The sequence below is a fragment of the Protopterus annectens genome, chromosome 2.part0, assembly GCF_019279795.1.
Source record: "Protopterus annectens isolate FY-2018-M chromosome 2.part0, PAN1.0, whole genome shotgun sequence".
Classification (NCBI taxonomy): domain Eukaryota; kingdom Metazoa; phylum Chordata; order Ceratodontiformes; family Protopteridae; genus Protopterus; species Protopterus annectens.
This window is the reverse complement of record NC_056728.1, coordinates 1797670905-1797689531: the sequence shown is the minus strand read 5'-3', so window position 1 is coordinate 1797689531 and position 18627 is coordinate 1797670905.

The window sequence follows — 18627 nt, the reverse complement described above, 5'->3', positions numbered from 1 at the left end:
TTAGGTATGTAGAAAGTAGCAAAGTGCCAGCTGTGAAAAGGGTAAGTAGAATCATTATGTCACGGTAATACAGACTAAAATGTTTATCCTAGAGTTTTAGTTCGGCTTCAGAGATTAAGTATATGCAGTATCACTAAAAAGCTCCTGGTGGATGAGGGTAAGGAATTTTGAGTTTTGGCTGTCTGAGTGAAGAGACCAGGCTACCACCTTGTGCAGATAATGTTGCAGTATGTTCAGGGAATTTGAATCAGGACCAGCAGTGGAAAGAGGTCCAGTGAAAGGTTTTAAGGAGTCAGTATATCTGAGCAAGGGGGAGCGGTAAAGTCATAGCTTGTAGATGAAGGTGCAGGTGAAGAGTGAGACTAAGGGGTTTATTAAAAGGCAGCCTGCTTTCTGTAGGATTAAACCTTCGTCGTCTTCTTCTTTTGGGGAACTTGACTGTAAAATATTAAATATTGTTTATAGTTCTTGAAGTTTGGTATGTCAGTGTTCATTAGTAGGGCAGCACATGCTAAATGTTTGGTATCAGCACTCTTTTGGAACATAAGAATGTAAGAATATAAAAATCCTACTTGGCAAGTGATCTTGTGCACCATAAAATGTATACATATGTGCACCTTTAAGTAGATAGATTTAAAAGTTCTTTTCACTCTTTTCAAGCACTTAGTGCTTTCCTCTCAAATTGAGCAGGGCCATGCGTGATAACCCTTCAAAAATTTGTGTCTCCCCATCCAGTCATCAAGACTAGCCATAAAGGTAGTTCATACAGCAGTTTGTTTGATCTGTAGTGGTAAATACTCTATAAATGTGGTCTATGTTGAGTTATAAACTGGTCCCTCCTGTAGCAAGTCTTCTTTATTTGTAGGACTGGATTTAGGTCCCTAGTGTAGGTGTTTAGTAGAGCCAGTAATTCTGCGAAGGAATAGGAGGTCATATAAAAGTGATTTTTTCATGGACATGCATCAGATTAATTCAAATACATAAATGGATAATAAACCCAGGGCAAGTTGTGCCTTATCAGTTATGAATATAGAGTCTGTAGCATGTGACAGTCGTGGCTTATAATTTGTTGACAGTCATGTCGTATCATTTGTTTTAGACATTATCTATAAGCATGGATGTACAGATTAGCAGCTAGGAGAACAGTGGTTTGTGGTATTGCACGGTTCCAGTCTCTGACCAAGTAATGGACCAGCTGGTAGTGACCATTTTTCTCATCATTACCTAAAAGCACGCCTTTAGCTGTTAAGAAGCTAATAATGCACTATTTGTCACAAAAGTGTTGAGAGAAATCATAGTCAAGATTTGAATTAAGTTCAGTTGCTAAACAGTTTGCTTTAAAGATGACAGTATCATACAGTTACATTAGGATTCTGGAACTATGTTTCATGATTCAGTGGCATTCATAAAAATAAAAATAGATGAAGGTCGAAGATGGATGCTTGAAGAACCCCTTTTTTTAAAAGATGGGAGTTGTCAGTTTGTCTGGAATAAGGACTTTGCCTTTTCTGTTTTCAGGGTTGTTTATGAACCACTTGACTGAATCGCTGTCTAGGCCATGAAATTTAAACAGTTTAGGAAAAGTGTATGAGAAACAGGGTCCAAGACCTTATATCAATGAAGATGATACCAGTAAGTAATCCATTCTCCAGATTATTGTAAATCATAGTGGTAGACAAGATAAGGGCAGTGGTACTGCTGTGTCCAGCTTGGATACCATGATGGCAGTCACTCAGTGAAACTGAGTACTTCTAATTCATGTATTCTGCTTGTGATGACACAATGCATTTAAGTGATTTTCCCCAAAATGACAAAGAAATGAGATGTAGGTGTGAGACTATGGCTTCAAGTCCATTTGTGGGGCACAGAGATTATTATGGGAGTGTTTTGAAAGAATGGAGAATTGAACTTGGCTAATGAAAGACTGAAGGCATGCATGACGTTTAAAAGTTGTTTTATCAGCTTTACACTAAGAAAATTGAAATGATAAATAAAAGTGTGAGCTACAAGAATTATGTGATCCTGGTCAAGGGAATCTTAATGTAGAATAGTAAAGCCTTTATGAAATGATAGGTAGGACCCCTTACTGTATAGCTATGGAAAGTATTTTATTTCTGCCTTATGGGAATTGATATGTTTACACTAGGTTGTAATCAGCATTCACTTGTTGAGATGATAACAGGTGGGTGTTTGCAATTTTAAGGCCCTTTTATTTACTGCTAGAGGCAGTAAAGGCCAGTGTAAAAATCAAGAACATGTAATGCAAAACTACCATAGTCTGAAATACAGAGGTAACGGTAAAAAAGTATATGTAATATGAAGGTGTTTTGGTTTCGGATGAATGATGAATATAGCTGAGTGCCAATCGGTTGTGGAATCACAATAGGAAGGACAGTTGCTATAATGAGTTAACATCAAAGGCATCAGGGTATTAGCCCATTGTTGTTCAGGACATTGCTCTTCAGTGAAGTGTATTTGTTGTGTGTCTGAGCCAGTTTGGGCTATCAGGTTATTTCTTGGCGTTCTTTTTTGATTTTTTTAGTACCTTGTGTATCAAAGGAAGAGGTGTGGCTTCAGGCATGTTAGGTTAGGCAGTTTGAGTGAGTCCACTTTCCATGCTAGTGGGTGGAATGGGATGTGCAGGGTGCAAATTTTTTAGGATGGAAGTTGAGCGAATAGGTCTATCTGGCATTCATTCCATTTCTTTTGAGATGGTCTTTGGGATGTCCAGTGCAGCTTCCGATGCATTAGGCATCGAAGTGGTTTCTAAATATGTCTGCTAGAGTATTGTCTTTTGCCTGCATCGTATTTACAATTTATAGGTTAACATAGATGCAAAAAATGAAAATGCAGCCTTGGAAGGGGGAAGATAAGAAGATAAGTAGATGTAAAAGTCAGAGGACATAGTTAAATGCTCTGTTGAAAACTGAGAAAGCAAGACCATGGGGAATAACTTTATGTGTAAGTAGGAGCAAGAGACGGATTTGTGGGTGAGGTTGGGTCCTTAACCACTCAGCTGGAGGTTATAAGCCAGAGTGAGGTAGCAAATCTGTTTTCAAACCTAGCAAATGGGAAATCGCAGTAACATTTGAAACAGCCATGGAGAACTTCATAATGTCAGCACAGGTAGTACTCTAGAACCAATGGTAACAAAGTATACCCAGCACAGGTAATATGAGTAGAAGTGCAAAGCCATGACAGCCACCATTTTAAAGATTCAGGGTACAAGCAGAGGGTATAGCATATTGTAAGGTACAGTGACCAACCATGAGTAAAGCAGTAACTAAGCAAATAAATGATGACCAAAACAGTGTGGCATACAGTGAAATACAGTAAGTGATAGACAATGAGTCAGTAGTTCTTTACGAGGCAAAAAAATAACTACCAAAATACAACACTCCTGCATAACACTAGCAGATTGATTTGAAATGTACTATTAAGTGCAGTGCAAACTGCACTGGGTGATAGCCTCTCCATAACACCAAGGCTACTGTACTGTACTGTACTATAATAAAGCTACATAAGTTAGGCTCTTTGAGGTGTCATCAGCTCTATGATGTATGAAATAATGCAATATTGGTGCCAAGTGTAAGCATACATTATGTAAGCACATACACAGATCACCAGGAAACTAGATACTCAGGGAATGTGCATCCAGTTTAGGTTACTGTCGATGGCAAGTTGTTCCATTATACAAACTTCCTTGATGCAAGATAATTAGTGCAGCCTGTGACACAATGCATAAAATGGAAATTTGCAAGCAACAACATTTTATAGACGAGCAAAAGCTAAAATGAAGAAGGATTATGGCTTCTCACATGGTCAGCATTAGTCCAAGTCAGTAATTGACAACATAAACAAATGCAAGCAGAAGTTTCATAAGCAGCAGTAAACATATATGCCGAGGAGGGATGTGCCAGTCCATAGCGATGCAGTACTGTGGCAGTTGGGGGAGGGTCCATAGTGAAGTGATATTATGGTAGTTAAGGAAGGATCCATGAACCACAAAGAAATGAACAAAAACGTTAAGGTAACAAGCAGTCATACAAATTGACTTTTCAGAGATGAATGGAGTTGAGTGAACCACAGAATTCCCTTCAGTTAGCGTTAATGATGGAAGTATATTTCCTGTTGTTACCTTTTAAAGTTAAGGCACAACTTAAAACAGTATTTTTGTTTACATGCATTTTAAAGAAAAACAAAAGTATGTTTTCTTTACATGTTTTTCGGGTACAGCGCTGTTTCATCAGATCTGAGTCAGGGTTTGTTCAGTTGTATCCTTTATAAATGCAGTCCCTTTAAAATGAAGTTGCACACCATGGCTACATAGTATAAACAGTCTACCTGTAATTGCAACTTACTGTGTCTACCTGACTAGAGCTGCCAATAGCCAGGCCATCAAAAGCAACCCCACCATATCCATCTAAGAGAAAGAGAGCTGGCCAGAGTCCTATGTTGGGCCTTCTGGGCCTGGTTTGCTACACAGATGACAGACTTATCTGTCATTTGTTTGTGAATAATATATGATCCGAGCCAGGACATCGAATATGAGGACAATGAATCCATTGAGTATTAAACAAAATGACTGAAACTGCACTATTCAATGAAACACTGCATTTTGAAGGAAAATGCAAAGCTAATAAAATTCCATGACTGCACAACCATGGAGAAAGTGTGAAGACCACCTACATCAAAAGACTGTTTTCTTCCAGTATGAGTGGATGAAGTTTATCCTGCCAAGGATCAATATGCCAAACTGTTTTCCATGAAAAAAAAATCAGCTCCCTGATATGGTGCCAAGCTGCCCATACCTGAACTTATATATACCAAATCCATAGTTGTAGTAACTCAAAGAAGAGGGAAAGGGCATCATTGCCAGCACAACTTGCTGACAGTGATTTCCAGTGGAGGAGCTCCGATCCTCAGCTTGGTGAATTCCATGTAGGTTACCCATCTATTCCACTTCAATAGCGACAAATTATCTCAACTCAGTCAAAAACTGAACTGCAGCAGCACCATTTTGGTAAATGATAAAACATGTCCATACTTTAGGTAACACTGTCATTGAAGTACCTCATGAATTCCATCTTCACATAAAAATATTAAAAAATGCACCATTTATGTTAACTGTTATTCAGTTTAATTGACCCAACTCCGAAGACCAGTGATAGTGACTAATAACCAATATGTTACATAAATATGTGAAAGTACAGCATGTCTTGTACAAGATGTAGGTGCTGCAGTACCATTAACTGATAGATTACATGACTTGTGTTTGGTTCATGCCAGCTGTGTTTGGTTCTACAGATGGTCTTCAAATTAAGGGTTGGCAAGCTGTAGAGTAGTCATACAGTTTGCAGAAAATTGTGATGCATCAAAAACTGAAGCTGAATACGTTCCTGGGGTTTGGGTCACAGTTGAGGGATACAGTAGGCACAGCCGTCCACAACTTTCAGATACATTATTTTCCCAGGAAAGTATTATTTTTTTTTCAGTGAAATGATTTTTCACTGAGCAGTCTAATAGTTAAACTGTACAGTACTTTTTCATTTCATTTAGCATTATGTGTTATTTGAGTGCAGCAAGTGTGTATTGCGTACTGATTTTTTAGGTACTTATAAAATTTTCTCCCACTGGCAACAGTCAGGAGAACAGCAGCTTGCCTTTGTCAACAGGCGTGACTTGCTGTGGCAGCACATGTAACATACCAAGTGTGCTTCCATGAAAATCTTATATCTGAGAGAACACTATCCAAGGATCTAAAGATGATTTTATGTTTCTTTGTATTGCCAAAAGTGAATGAGTACACCAGTTCTGGCTCCATAATGAAATCTTGTCGAGTATTAATTTTAATTCTTTTTATGTAAGAAATTTGTATAAAATTTAGTACTGTACTTTTGAGTTTTATATTGTTTGAGGTTTGTACTGCTATTTTTCAGTGTTACTGTGAATATCTAAATTAACCAACGGGTGCACAGTTCTTATGTCTTTACTGTTAATTTTCATGTTTTCCACACTGACTAGTCTTAAAACCAAAATGATACATTAATGCAGACTGTAACCTTTAAATTATTTTAATGGATATGCTCATAAGGCAGTATTACCTTGTTATTTGCTCATAATCCAGTCTTATCTACGTGCCAGAAGCAAGAGAGCTTGTTTTTTTTCCTTAGGCACTTTCACTCAAACTGTGACATGATTTTAAATTTGTACTCTTGTCCTGCTGTATTGTGCTGGATCAGAAGCATTTGCTGAATATTTGTCTAGCAAATTTAAAAGTTTTTAAATTTGATTTTATAGGAAACAGTAAATGCATAAATTAACCTTTTTAAAGAATATTTCTTGTGGTTTTCAAAATGTTTCTTACCTTCTTTTTAAGTAAACAGCTGCATTCCATTTTGGTCAATACTTTGGCTCATTAGTTAAGGTTCCCTGCTTACAGTGTCAGGATTCCAGTTTCAGGCCTGAAATTTAGCCACTATTTGTGTGGACTTTCCGTGTTCTCCCATTGTCTTTGTGGGTTTCCTGTGGGTACTTCTATTTCTTTGCTTCTGTCCAAAACAGACTGGGCTGCTTGGCTAGTCTTGAAAATTTCCATAAACAGATTGCATTTATTCTTCGCTCTTGCAGCGTGGGTATAGATGAAAAGGGTCTAAAAAAGACTAATTCCCTGACCTAGTTAACAGATGAAATAATAATTAAATTAAATAATGCCTGACAGCCTCCACCCCTTTGCATCATTAACTGAGGATGAGTGATATTTTTGGTCAGCATTTTTGGGGGTGGGACTTGCCCTTAATGGTTTTGCTTTAGACCGTCTGTTTTAGTTCCTCCTTGCAGACTTGTATTTGAGAGGTTTCACATGTTTCTGAGTGGTTATATCTGTTTATGCAGCACCATTATTTGGACCAAAGTCAGAAATGCCCATTTACTCTTATGAGATTTGTATACAGTAATATATACATCTCTTATTTTGCTGTAATATTGAAAAACTATGCTGGGATCCATATTGCTTTAGTTATCATGGTGAGAAATGGCAATTTTTTTTTGGGGGGGGGGGTGTCTGCATAATTCTTGGAATGTCTTCCTATTAGAATGAATACATATATTATGTCCTTGTTAATGATGTCCAGTTTTCCCTTTTGTCTTCCTTTAAGGCAGTGGATTTAGGGGTATTATTCTTGTAACTTATTTGGACATCTTTCATATTTTATTAATTGAAAAGGATTATAAATTGACACTAATATATAGATACTTCTTTCTGTATTTAAGTGCCCACCCACCCGTTTTAGAGTATTATGACACATTTTTAATGCATTTAGTATTACATTGTTTAAGTTATACATGTGTATTTTCCTTCTTAATTATTTTGCTAAGAGTCTTGTTGAATCTGCTCTTGGCTACCCTAGCTAGTCAGTCGGGTAGTTAAATAGACTGTTTTCATGTTTAAAGTTTAAATTTTGTTTTGGATAAAAGTTTACGTCACAGAATCATTTCCAGTAACAACTGACACATAATCTGCCTCATTGCATGCAGAGATGGAATTTTGCTTCCTGAAGGCCTTTACAGCAGTGCAAGTTTTAGAAATAATGCATTGTGTGAATTAAAACATCTAATTCATATGACATTCTTTTTCCTTCTGTTGAGTGTGGGTCCACAGTTTAAAAAAAAATACACAAAATGGTAAGGCTGCAGCTTGTAAAAAATATGAACTAGTGAAAGTATACAGTTTACCAAGAGCCAATTTACAAATTATTCCTGTGAGGATGAGTGAAGACAGTTCTTAAATCCTGAGAGCTGTGGCTACTAAAGTGAGACTATGTATTTGAGATTTATCACAGAAAAAAATGTGCTTGTTTATGCTATAAAAAGGCAAACAGTGTTTTTACAAAATAATATAAGTGTTTCTTGTAAATCATCTGTGCATAACGAATTTTATAGGACATTGCTTTTCAGGTATGTTTGACAGACTGAAAGAAGCCTTTGTCCCATATAGAAATGACCAGTAGCAATTACAAAATATTCTTAAAATTAACATCTCTGCACAGAAACTTGAAAGTTTGTAATTTGTTTTATAATTGAATGTAAACAATCAATGCCAGAAGAAAAAATCTTGAATTCCTTTAAACACACTATCCCTCATTCTCCACTGGTCACTTATCAAATTCTTAAGGTACATTATGGAAAGATTGTGTGTTTGTATTTCTGAATTTTAAATTAAAACCAAATGAAAGTTGTATGAAGAAAATACCTTTTTGATTAGTTATTCTTATGCATACTTTATTATGTGTGTGGTGGTGGTGGAGGAGGATAAAGTGGTGATGTGAAATTGTTCTATCTCGCCTTCATTCTCACTGATGGGTTCGGAGCTGACCCTTGGCTCTGACTCGGCCAGATGCTAAAGCTCAAGGTCTTCAAACAGCTTGTGGCCTACTCCCTATCCCATGATCCAGTAGTGCTTCCCTCAGATCTCATTTGCTGCTGCAACAGATTGGGAGTCCTTTCAACACCTCTGGCCAGTATTGTTCATACTTCATTACATTTTCTCTTTAAATTTCTCAGTATTAATATAGACAGTAAAATTTAGGATTTATATACACTTTTTCTCTGTTTAATAGTTTTACCTAGTTATAAAGTGCCTTTTTTCTCTGCTTTTGAGGCCTTTTTTTCTAGGCCTATTTATATCTTAGAGTGTAGTTATTTGAAGCAATTTACCTCCTTGTCCTTTCTGCTTTAAAGTAATAAGCCCATTTTTTTATTAGGGCAGTAGTAGTGTGTTGTTATACTGTTTAATTAGCCCTGTAGTTGTTAGGGTTGTAGTGTTATTATACCTTTCAATAGCATTGTGGGCTTCTTATACTAAGTTTAATAGTTCTTGTAGCCTAGAGTTAGACCTTGTTTTTATTGTGGCTGTTTTTGCTGTTGCTGTTTTTTGATATTGTGTGCCTTATAGTTTTAAGGCTATTATTATTGATAATATGTAGAGTGTGCACTGTGGTGTTATACAGTATATTATATAGTTAGAGCCCTACATTTTTTCTTAGGGCTATTATTATTATTATTATTATTGATGAGTGCTTACCATGTCTAAGAAGGCTAAATCTGGTTTCAAGAAATGTTCCAAGTGTGTGCAGAAGATGTCTATCACAGATGGGCGCACAGACTGTGTGTATTGTCTAGGTGAACGTCACCTTCAAGAAAATTGTGCCATCTGTCACTCTTTTAGTTCTCATGTTCTACATGAACGCAGGAGTAAATTAATGGTGAGAGGTTTGTTAAAATCCTCTTTTCAAGAACCATTAGATAAGGACAAGTTTACTAAGTCTTTAAAAACTTTGTCTTCCAGCTCGTACTCAGAATTGGAGCCGAAAAAGGGCTCATTGACATCTAAATCTAGCCGGACTACCACCTCGGCTCCAATGCCTACAGAGCCAGAGGTTGTTGGAACTGGTATCGCCTTCTCTAAAGTCTCCTATTTTGCAGTCAGAGGCCTCTTCCATAGCTTCCCAGTCCTCAAGACTATCGGATAAGGATATGGATCGAGTGGTGCAGAGGATTTTGCAGACACAGGCATTATGTCGGGTTGGACCCTTAGGGCTTCGGAACCAACCAAGACCCAGCCCATTTCTTCAGTTCCTCCTCCGATTCGATCTGAAGTTTCTGAGCCGGAGTAATCGGAACCAATGATTGTGGATCTACCGGAGCCGACACCCCTGGGGCTTCTGGTTCTGACTACTCTGACTTCTTTGGTACATACCTTAGAGTCTAGGAGCTGACACTCTCCATTCGGGTCCGAAGAGGATAATCAAACCTATCTTTTGGTGCCGACTCTGCATCTCAGGGCCTCGGCTCAGGTGAGTTTGGCGCCTCCCTCGAGCTCGGAGCCCACAGCTTCGGCGCTGCAGAGACTTCCTGCTTCTATGGATCCAGGCACCTCTTCGGATTGGAGCAGTGGAGCCTTCAATGCTATGAGGAGAGCGTTATCCCCTTGGGCACCCACGTCTTCGGCACCAGCAATCTCCTCCCCTAAGGTTCCTGTGTCTGCCTGTGCTTCAGTGATTCCTCAAAAGCATAGAGACCTGGAGTCTCAGGCCCCCCATTGGGTGAGCCCTGCTCTTCCGGAACCTCCCCAGAAGCTGCCACTGAGGAGGTTCCCAGGAAGAGGATTTGTAAGAGGAAGCATCTGGATTCCCCACAGGAATCCATCACGCCAGATACTGACTTAGATGAGACAGAAGGTTCCCCACAGTCCCCCTCTGAAGATATCTCTTTCGGTGATATCTTATAAATACTAAAACAGAGGGGTGCCTGGAACCCCCTTAACCCTACTGTTATTACTGTTATTGTGGTATAGAGTATCTTCCCTCTCCACTGAGCTTATAACCTACTCTCTCTCTGTTATAGTTTCCATCCATACTAAGGTTAGTTGCATATCATGTAAATGTGAATTTAACAGTACGGAAATTTATGTTTTCTTTTTATTTACTTTGTTAATTTTAATTCATCTGTATGTAAATGTATGTGTTACTCTTTTGATTGCGGAGCTTTTTTCCCTGGGCCTCTGCTGAAAATGGACATGTATCCAGCTGGACCAGCCCGGTCAACAAATGTAAAATAAAATAAAATAAAAATAAAATACTGATGATGAGTCAGTACTCCTGAAGGCTTTCAAGTCTCAAATCTCCACCTCTTGGGTGACTCCGCCTTTTGATGAGTTGATGGATCTTCTCTCTTGGAAGGCATGGGAGTCCACGGATACCATAGAACCGGTTCCTTGGAGGCCTAACAAATTTATAACACCACCCCAGGACAAGACTTTCTTTACCAAAGGAGTACCCATTGATGCTATGGTGGTGGCGGCGGCAGCCACTAAAAAGAAGTTATCAGAGAGCTCCACATCTGTTCATCCTCCTAATAGGGATTCTAGGACCATGGGCAGATACGGAAAGCGCACGTTTAGTTCAACAGCCTTTACTCTTTGATCCCCGAACTACCTCACACATTTTACTAGACTACATAGAGATCTCCTTAAGGAGTTGGGAGATACTCTACAGGGTGCAGTAGCTGCGGAGGTCTCAGATAAAGTATCCTCCCAGCTTGCTACCATAAATTCCCTTATAAACTCTTCCATGCGTCTGATTTCATATGCAGCTGATAGAACGAGTAGGGCAGCAGGTACAGGAATTGCTCTTAGGAGACACTCCTGGATGTGCTTATGTTCCTTTGTGGAACCCTACAAGTCATCCTGTTTTGAACACCCCCTTTGATAGTTCATCACTTTTTGGACTGAAAGTGAAGGAAAAGCTTACCAGGTGTGAGCAAGACGGAAAGACTCTGTCTGCCGTAGGAGTCCGTTTTTCCACCCCTACCAGACCTTATCCAAAAGATCAGAAAAGTGGGAAAATGGGGTTCTGCAAAGCCCAACATAAGCTTTCTTTGACACATGTGGTGAAACCCCCTCTAGAGGCAGAGGAGGGGGCAATAATGGAAGGCGCTGTCCACATGGCAGAGGGGGCCCGCAAAAATCAGGGTGACAGGGACCAGTTCTTTGGAAAGCCCTACCAGTGCTCCTGAAAGGAGGCCCGTCTGTCTGTCTCTGAAGGCAGTCAGGGCACACTTATCTTTGTACCCAGACACTAGGCTAAAAATCACAAAAGATCGTTGGGTACAAAGCATAATATCCAGAGGATACACCATTCCCTTTGCTACACCTCCACCCCCTGTGAAAAAAATCCCAGATGTTCCACCCAATCACAGGGAACAGGCAACCTTAGCGATTACAAGGTTACTAGAAAAAAGAGTCATCCAACCAGTCCCAGCAGATCAGAGAAGATCCGGAACTTACTCAAGATTCCTTTTAGTTCCAAAGAAAACGGGACTGGAGACCAATTTTGGATCTCAGCAGATTGAACAAATCTGTCAAAAAAACAAAGTTTCGGATGGTCACACTACAGTCTATACTTCCTTTTTTAGGAAAAGATGATTGTATGTGCTCAATAGATCTCCAGGATGCGTACTACCATATAAAGATGGCCAGACCATCCAGGGATCATCTGCGTTTTCGGCTGGGAGCCAGTCACTTACAGTTTCGAGCTCTGCCCTTTGGTCTCACTACAGCCCCCAGAGTGTTCACTAAATGCATGGCAGTAGTCATGGCTCACTTGAGACGGTTAGGATTCCAGGTGTTTCCATATTTAGACGACTGGCTGCTCACTGCCACCACCAAGCATCAACTCATACAAGCAAGGGAGACAACCTTAAATCTTTGCAGTCGATTGGGGATTACTGTAAACTGGGACAAATCTACTTTACAGCCATCCAGACGTACCATTTTTGTAGGATCAGATCTCAACACAGTCTCCATGACCATAAAACTTCCAACAGAAAAAGTGATGAGCCTTCAACAACAAGTTCTGGACCTTATCCCCAAACAGATTTCCCCAGTTTCAGTAGTGCTCAAATTACTAGGGACCATGGCTGCAGCCATCATTGCCATTCCGTTAGGCCGAATCCACATGCAGATACTACAATGGCTTGTTTTCACACAATGGTCTTATCAGGAACTCCCAATGTCTCATCCCATTATAATAACAAAGTTATGCAAGAGGGATCTTCTTTGGTGGCTGACCTCTCCTCAAGTGACAATAGGATGTCCATTTGTTCTACCAACCCTTGTTGCCACTGTGACCACAGACGCCTCCCTTATAGGGTGGGGGTGGGGGATTTTCAGGGAAGGACAAGCCAAGGCACATGGAAGAATCGTGAGGCTCATCTGTATATCAATGTCCTAGAGATGAGAGTGGTAAACAGTCCTCCTCTAGGGAGTATTGCAATACAGACGGACAATATGTCAGTGGTCTGATACATAAACAGGGAGGGACCAGATCACACCCTTTATGTCAAGAGGCCCTGACAGTATGACAGTGGGCAATATCCACCCAGCGCTTTCTGATAGCAACGCACATCCTGGGGCGGTCCAACGTGATAGCAGACAAGTTGAGAAGAGCAATTCTGTTACCTCACAAGTGGTCCCTGAAAGAAGAAGTAGCAGAAAGGATATTCATCAGATGGGGACAGCCTTACTGCAACTTCTTTGCAACCCCCACAACACCAAATGCAGCAACTACTTTGCCCTGATCCCCAACTCAGGGGAGACCCCAAGGGATGCACTTGTACACAGTTGGCCCCGGGACTCCTTTATGCTTTTCACCCATTTCCTCTGATACCCAAATTCCTTCAGAAAGCCAGCACTCTGGGAAGGACCATTATCCTAATAGCCCCTTACTGGCCTTGCCAGATTTGGTTCCCCTTCCTGCAGCCTCATCTACTGGAAGAACCATGGATTCTGGACCCAGTTCCAGATCTTCTGATGCATTCATCAGAGGCACTTCATCCTGCAATTCATACCCTGAAGTTGACACCTTGGCTGCTCCAGTTCCATGAATCACCAAGTTCCACAATTTATCACCTGCAGCACAGAACATCCTAATTTCTTCTCATAAATCTTCTACCAGGAAACTATACCTGAGCAATTGGAAAAGATTTTCCATATGGGCGTCAAATAATAATAATATTGACCCATATATGGCTTTGATTTCTTCCATTTTAGAGTTTCTGACTAAACTGTTTCATGAAGGAGCAGCTGCGGCAACTCTTAGGGTTCAATTGACAGCAATTTCTAATTTTCATATTGGTGATCAACAGACTCCCATCATGTCACACACACTAACTTAAAGGTACTATTCACTTGAGACCACCCATTAGAACCCTAGCTGCTCCATGGAATCTGAATTTTGTGCTCTCGTGGGTCATTTTACCTCCCTTTGAGCCTGCATCATCCTGTAATTTGAAATACCTATCATGGAAGACCATTTTCCTAGTAGCTATTACTTCTGCTTGAAGAATTTCGGAATTACATGTCTTAGCCATCAAAGCCCCATACTTGATTTTTCACAACGACAGAGTAACTCTGAGAACAAATCCTTCATTCCTACCTAAGGTTTGTTCTGAAACAAATCTTAACCAGACTATAAAATTACCTGTGTTTTTTCCCAAATATACAAACAAAATGGAACACATGCTGCACAAACTCGATGTCCATAGACAACTTCAATTCTATTTAGACAGGACTAAGGACTTCAGAAAGTCAGATCAACTTTTTGTCTCCTTTTCAGATTCAAAGAGGGGTACTCCGGTGGTAAAAACCACTTTGTCAAAATGGTTGTCAGACTGTATTTTTTTCACATACAGCTCTACGCACATAGCACTAAATCACAAAGTTAAGGCTCACTCAACCAGAGCAGTTTCCACATCTTCAGCCTTTCTACCAAGGCTGCCTATAGATACCATTTGTGCAGCAGCCACATGGTCCTTACCTCATACCTTTATCACTCATTACAAATTGGATAGGACCTCTAGGGACAGGGCCTCCATTGGTTTTATGGTTCTGAGGAATATACTTCCATGAGCCACCCAAGGAGATGGTGCTTGGGACGCTAACCCATCAGTGAGAATGAAGGTGAAATAGAACAACTTCACATAAAGAAGTTATGTACTCACCATAATGTTCCATGTGAGTTGTTCATCTCGCCTTCATTCTTACGTCACCCACCATCCCCCCCGACCTTTAAAGTCTTGAGGGCCATGAAGTTCAGACAAATCTTAGTGATGCTTTGTCCTTATCCATGGTATTCTTAATTCAATATCTATGTACTTTAGTTATCTATATGATTGGGCAAACAAGATCTGAGGGAAGCACTATTGTATCATGGGATAGGGAGTAGGCCACGAGCTGTTTGAAGACCTTGAGCTTTAGCATCTGGCCAAGTTGGACCTGAGGGTCGGCTCCAAACCTATCAATGAGAATGAAGGCGAGATGAACAACTCACATAGAACATTATGGTGAGTGCATAACTTCTTTTTTTCTTTTTTGAAATGTTTATGAGTGAAATATTTTTCTAAGGTGCAGTATTCTACTGTGTCTGTTCTGTCCATTGAGTTGAATCTGCTTATCTATATCTAGCTAGCTAGCCAGTCAGGTCATTAATAGACTGTTTTCATGTTTAAAGTTTAAATTTTGTTTTGGATAAAATGTTACGCCTCACAGAATCATTTCCAGTTACAGCTGATGCATAATCGGCCTCATTGCATGCAGAGATGGAATCTTGCTGCCTGAAGGCCTTTATAGCAGTATAAGTTTTAGAAATAATGCACTGTGAATTTTTTTCTAGCATCATTTACCAAAATGCAAGAGATACAGACCTAGAATGAACATAAAAGACTTCAGCCAGCCATTGTAAATGCCAGGATGAAACCTTGGCCCCTGGTGCTGAGAGGCAACAGTGTTAACCACTGCACCACCATGCCACCCAAGTGTTTTATGGAATGCATAGAATTCCAGACTACAAGGTGGATTAGTATCAGAGCAAAGGCAGGCCTTTTTTTTCCCTTTCGGGCCATTGTAAGACACAGATGCCCCAGGTCTACAGCATACTTCCTTCATAGAAGGGAGTCAAATGGGTCTATATTACAATTTTGAAACGTAATAACAAACACAAAACGCATTTGCGCGAATTGATGAATAACAGCGCAAAGAAACACTTCCTCCACAATCCAACGTAACTAACCTAACCTAAAACAAACCCAGCCATGTGGGGGGCTTTGCTCCACCCTCTGACATGGGGGGCTGTGCCCCCCCACACCCCTAATTAAATATACCAACTTCAAGACTGCACTACAGAGGAGAAAAGGGCAACACCGTGTAGTTGGCCAGCTACATCTTTGCCTTGGAAGTATTCATCAAATCTCGTAAATGCATTTTGATGAATACAGGTCGAACATCTGGTGTTCGATATTACGATGTTTCAACATCGTAATATAGACCCAAGTCAAACATATTGACTAGTCAATGAAAAGGGGATTTTACTCTGAAGTGGTTGTTGTAGTACATGCTATTTTGTAGGCCATGCATCAGTCCCCCTTTTTTCTTTGCTAGCTGACATCTGTTGTAACCATACATGTCAATTGTCACGAGTGGCAGTATAAAGGATGGTGTTATATGAAAACACAAATACTAGAAACTAGTTGCCACACAAAAAATATTAAAATAGTAAACAATAAATTTAACCAGATGCTGATGAAATGCTACTTTGTTTCTTTAAATACAACCCAAACATTTTGGAAGTACCCTTCATCAGTCTGCAAAGTCAATCAGAATAAATTCAGTTGAATTCACCATTCTTTCTTAATAATAAAGCGACCAGTCACAAACTTAGAACAATCAGCTCTTCGGTTTCTGTCTTTTTTTAGCTTTAGTAAGAGAGCAGTGCTTAATTTACTGTTCAGACCAGGAGATCATCTTGCATCTTGCCTGTGTTGCTATGTCATATTTACTATAAATTGTTTCATGGCTTAAATATCAATGATTTTATTTATATTTCTTTACACTTAATTGTAGGCGATTGTTGTTCTTTTGGATATGACTGTTTAATTATCAAACAGTGCTCCAGAAGTTGTGCTTTAAGGTGTGAATTTTCACTCTTAAGTAAAGAGAGCAATGACACTGAGTATCCTCCTGAGAAGGAACTATGTCCATATAAATTTAACTCATAGAGCCATGAGAATATTCTGAGTTGGAGCATGATGAAGCAGACTTGTTTGAAGGGTGGATTGTCTGAAATGCCCATATGGGTAGTTTGAGATATTATTAAGGAAATGGTATGTTAAAATAAATCATGAGCTCATGGCCCTGGGTGTGCTCAGTTTCTTTCCTTGTGGTAGATATGGTAATTTTTTGTTTGTTTGTTTTTACCTAATATCCTGCAGTAATCAGAACGTACTTGGGTCAATTTTGTTGCAAAGTATAATTTCTCTGGAAGTTAAAATTCAGCCATTAGTCTTGTTTGTTATGTGCCAATTAGTGTTTATAGATATTTTAAGAAAGGTACAGGTTCATGTGTCCAACCTGGAATTAATGGACACGCTCCACCTCAAAAAGTCCAAATCCACCAAAACCACTAGAGCAAGCGACTTAAAACCTTACACGATATATATAATAGACTGGTGCTGGAGGGATAGATTTATCACTCAGAGACTCCCTATGCTGTGGAATAAAATCCCAGTCCATGTGAGGCAGAGCACCTCGCTGGCTCTGTTCAAGAGAAATCTTGACCTGTGGATGGGAGATCGTAGGTTTACCCCGGGAATCATCTCTGTGTCACTGCTGGACAGAGGCACAACAAACTAATGGGCACAGTATTTTTTCATATAAGGGGTGGCGTAAGCCACAAAACTTTGGGCTAGGCTTATAAATGCCTTAGGGCAGATAGTCTAGTATAAACCTATGAACCTATGTCTAGTTTGTAGTCAGTGCTGTTGTAGAAAGTCTTATTTTTTTAGGCTCTGAAATAATGTATGTTTCTTACTTCAAATGTTGTTAATGTGTCTACTACATGTTCTATCGCTGTACCATTTTTTTATTTTGTTGTATTTCAGGTTTGCTGATGGACTACATGGAGAGGAAAGTTTTACAATACAAACCCAGTGTTTTTAGTTGTAGTAGAGAAAAGATTTTCCCTGACTATAGCCCAGTTGATGTAAATTTTATTAGCAGCTCAGGTGCTTGATGATGCGGAAGAAGGACATATCTGTCATGGAAGCAGGATTCAACCAATTCCCACAGACTTTCAGAATATACACAGGAGTGGGAATCCTATAGTCTTATGGAATAAACATCATGAAGTCACCTTTTCTTTTGAGAAAGGTCCTGCCTGCAGGATTTGATTATTTTTTATTTTACATTTGTTAACCGGGCTAGTCTGGCTGGATATATTTCCATTTTCAGCAGAGGCCCGAGGAGAAAAGCTCCACAAAGACATAATAACTATTACATAAGATGCAAAAGAGAGCAGCATACAAAGTATTCTGTATCAGAACAATATTATACAAAGAGTCAAACTTATAATAGGCACAAATAAACAGTTGTACAAAAGTGTACTTATGGCTCTTTGAAGCAGAACACAGGCATACGTTATTTAAAATATTCAAACATTATAAGAAAGAGAAAAGGGTGTTTAAGGACAGCTAAGTAAGTAGGATGGATTATATTAGAAATTTCTAGGAGTCTTCAGTAAACTGAGTAATATAATTAGGAATGAGAAGGATGAAGGAGAGGTAAGTGATAGAATAGTGAGAAAAAAAAGTAGAAAGGTAGCAAAGATCACAGAGATCAAGGGGTAGTGGGATGAGCTAAAATACATGGGTTCAGTCAGGGTTAAGGCAGGGGCATAGCCAGTGTTTAGTAAGGTGGAGTCTAAGTTTTTGTTTGAAGAGGACAGGAGATAAAATAGAAGTTAGTTCAGTGGGCAATAAGTTCCAGTGCTTACCAATGGAGTTAGAAAACAGGGAGTCACCAGCAAGATTATTGGATTTGGTAGCAGAGACTAGGAGTTTGTTAGAGGAGCGGAGAGAGCTCAGGTTAGAGTAAGGGGTGAGGAGGTTAGAAAATGAAGGAGTGTTGTTTGGCAGATAAAAAGATTTATGGATGATGGGAAGTTGAGAAAGAAGCAACATGTTTTGTAATTCAAGCCAGTGAATTTGTTGTAGGTTCAGGCAGTGATGTGTTCTGAA